Below are 3,928 nucleotides of genomic sequence, written 5' to 3' on the forward strand. Positions count from 1 at the left end.
TAAATAAAAAATAATAAAAACAATCCGTGAACATTACTACATTACCAGGGCATAATCACAACATGTAAAGTCATCTTATGCTTGTCCCCCCCCTATTAACACAGGGATGGGCAGCTGTGGTCCTCAGGGTGCCATGGTTTGTGCTTCGGTCCCTCAAACTATCAACTGATTTAGACCAGGGAAATCAAATCTGAGCAATCAGGGACAGTTACGGATCAATTAAGCTTCAGGGAGTATTGTAAAGTCCTCATATTACCATGCTCAAGTAAAATAACCTGTTTGTAATGGAGCTGGGACGATAAACCGAAAATGGTCGACGCTGACAGTACCAACCATTTATAATGGACACTTGACTGATATTGATAATCAGAATAAGTAGCCTACACTAGAGAAATGTGAAGTTTTGAAATTAAATAAGTCTGCTAATATCGGCTGCTGCTAACGGTACAATTGATAGTTCCTACATTCAAGGTGGTAATAGTAGGTCAAAGGGTAAACTAGTGTACAAAAGTAGGCTAACCGGTGCTCATTCATGTTATAAACGTATCGTTCTATTTATCTTTATTGTGATAATTCAGTCAATTTATCGTGATATGGATTTTTCGTCCATATCGACCAGCTCTAGATTGTAACAAACATTATTACACCCAGTGTCCATTATTACACCCAGTGTCCATTATTACACCCAGTGTCCATTATTACACCCAGTGTCCATGTCCCCCTTCCCTACTCTGTCCCAGGGCCAGGTCCATTCCCAGGAGTGTTGGACCTGCCTGTGATGTTTAACGGGGTGTCAGAGGTCAGAGCCTGCCTCCTGTCTAACCAAGGCTTCGTGTTGCTCTGTTTGGCTATAAGGATCTGCCTAAGCAGGTCACATACTTTGACCTGGAATACTTTGAGGAAGCTGTGGAGTTCCTCAGTGGAAGACCTGAGGTAAGTGTTTGGAGAAATGTCTTGTTTTGGAAGACAGTTGACCAGTCTCTGAAACCAGCCCCTATCCCCAAACCTTTCCTGTCACATTGTCAGACATATGGCATCTGGGGTCGGGTATATGATACCCTGATACCCTTCTTGTAGCTCTGAAGAGATTGAATGAATTCAAGCGACGTGGTTGATTCTCACCAGGCTCTTTCCAGTTGGCTATAGGTGGGCCTGCATTTTTACAATATTGCTTATGTAATACTTTCAGATCTATGAGAAGTGTCTAAAGATATTAGATAGAGGTTGATTTTGGACGGGCCAAATTACTCCAATGGTAGGGAAAGCTCTTGTCCTCATGACTGTTTATTTCATGTCCGTACAGTTCCATGGTTCTGGTATTGGTGTACTATCTATATCCAAGAGTGGAGACTTATCCCTCTCTATGGGATCTCATCTACCGGGCATTTCAGCTACCATCTCCATTAACGGCTGTAACTCCAATGCCTGGCTTCCCGTGCACTACAAAGGTACTGTTTATCATACCTCCTCTGTTACCTGATACAGTGGGGAGAACAAGTATTTGATACACTGCCGATTTTGCAGGTTTTCCTACTTACAAAGCATGTAGAGGTCTGTACTTTTTATCATAGGTACACTTCAACTGTGAGAGACGGAATCTAAAACAAAAATCCAGAAAATCACATTGTATGATTTTTAAGTAATTAATTTGCATTTTATTGCATGACATAAGTATTTGATACATCAGAAAAGCAGAACTTAATATTTGGTACAGAAACCTTTGTTTGCAATTACAGAGATCATACGTTTCCTGTAGGTCTTGACCAGGTTTGCACACACTGCAGCAGGGATTTTGGCCCACTCCTCCATACAGACCTTCTCCAGATCCTTCAGGTTTCGGGGCTGTCGCTGGGCAATACGGACTTTCAGCTCCCTCCAAAGATTTTCTATTGGGTTCAGGTCTGGAGACTGGCTAGGCCACTCCAGGACCTTGAGATGCTTGTTACGGAGCCACTCCTTAGTTGCCCTGGCTGTGTGTTTCGGGTCGTTGTCATGCTGGAAGACCCAGCCACGACCCATCTTACTGAGGGAAGGAGGTTGTTGGCCAAGATCTCGCGATACATGGCCCCTTCCATCCTCCCCTCAATACGGTGCAGTCGTCCTGTCCCCTTTGCAGAAAAGCATCCCCAAATAATGATTTTTCCACCTCCATGCTTAACGGTTGGGATGGTGTTCTTGGGGTTGTACTCATCCTTCTTCTTCCTCCAAACACGGCGAGTGGAGTTTAGACCAAAAAGCTCTATTTTTGTCTCATCAGACCACATGACCTTCTCCCATTCCTCCTCTGGATCATCCAGATGGTCATTGGCAAACTTCAGACGGGCCTGGACATGCGCTGGCTTGAGCAGGGGGACCTTGCGTGCGCTGCAGGATTTTAATCCATGACGGCGTAGTGTGTTACTAATGGTTTTCTTTGAGACTGTGGTCCCAGCTCTCTTCAGGTCATTGACCAGGTCCTGCCGTGTAGTTCTGGGCTGATCCCTCACCTTCCTCATGATCATTGATGCCTCACGAGGTGAGATCTTGCATGGAGCCCCAGACCGAGGGTGATTGACCGTCATCTTGAACTTCTTCCATTTTCGAATAATTGCGCCAACAGTTGTTGCCTTCTCACCAAGCTGCTTGCCTATTGTCCTGTAGCCCATCCCAGCCTTGTGCAGGTCTACAATTTTAACCCTGATGTCCTTACACAGCGCTCTGGTCTTGGCCATTGTGGAGAGGTTGGAGTCTGTTTGATTGAGTGTGTGGACAGGTGTCTTTTATACAGGTAACGAGTTCAAACAGGTGCAGTTAATACAGGTAATGAGTGGAGAACAGGAGGGCTTCTTAAAGAAAAACTAACAGGTCTGTGAGAGCCGGAATTCTTACTGGTTGGTAGGTGATCAAATACTTATGTCATGCAATAAAATGCAAATTAATTACTTAAAAATCATACAATGTGATTTTCTGGATTTTTTAGATTCCGTCTCTCACAGTTGAAGTGTACCTATGATAAAAATTACAGACCTCTACATGCTTTGTAAGTAGGAAAACCTGCAAAATCGGCAGTGTATCAAATACTTGTTCTCCCCACTGTATGGGAAAGATAACCCTCACACCCTCCGGGCACCTTGATTGCCGTGAAGCTATGACGAGGGAAGGGAACCAGGGTTCCGTGATCCCAATAGAACGTTCCAGTTCTAGGTTCCTCTTCGCCGCCTCGGAGGACGACAGAAACTGGAACAGCTGTCTCTTTGCCCAGCGGGCCGCCGCCCGGCTGAGGCATCATGGGAAAGATAACTTTGAGGTTGTGACGTACCCCAGGGCGGGGCATTTCCTGGAGGTGCCCTACATGCCCCACTGTCCGTCAGGCTTCCACTCTGCTCTGGGTAAAGTGGTGGTGTTTGGGGGAGAGGCTAAAGCCCACCATGAGGCTCAGTTGGACCAGTGGAGGAGGGTCCAGGAAACACCTGAAGGACAGCAGCAACACTGTCCAGAAATCTATGTTATAAAGTAAAGGGTAAAACACACAGGGATGGACTTGAACCACTGGGCCTGTCTGGGCTAAAGATAAGAATATGTTTCGAAACACACATCTACATTCATGTGGATGCTAGCATGATTATGGATAGTCCTGAATGAATCATGAAAATGACACTACATTATTTGCCATTCATTTCTATTGGGCACAAAATAATCTGAAACACAACCCAAACAAACAGCAAATGCAGCCAACAAATGTGTAGAGTCACAAGCTTGAGGTAGTCATTGCGTGCTATGAATATGGGACCAAATATGTAACTTTCTACTAGTCCCCTAAAATGGGGGGACTAGGTACAAAAAGTGCTGTAATTTCTAAACGGTTTACCCGATATGGGTGAAAACACCCTAAAATTTGATCTGACAGTCTGCACTTTAACACGGTAGTCATTGTTTCATTTATAATCCA

At 44.7% G+C, this 3,928-nt stretch overlaps 1 pseudogene; it reads left to right on the forward strand.

Moving 5' to 3' along the window:
• Positions 1 to 309: 309 nt before the first annotated feature.
• On the forward strand, positions 310 to 3,496 carry LOC123482689 (annotated as a pseudogene).
• Positions 3,497 to 3,928: the final 432 nt, after the last annotated feature.

This window comes from Coregonus clupeaformis, chromosome 36, assembly GCF_020615455.1.
Source record: "Coregonus clupeaformis isolate EN_2021a chromosome 36, ASM2061545v1, whole genome shotgun sequence".
In the NCBI taxonomy this organism is placed as follows: Eukaryota; Metazoa; Chordata; class Actinopteri; order Salmoniformes; family Salmonidae; genus Coregonus; species Coregonus clupeaformis.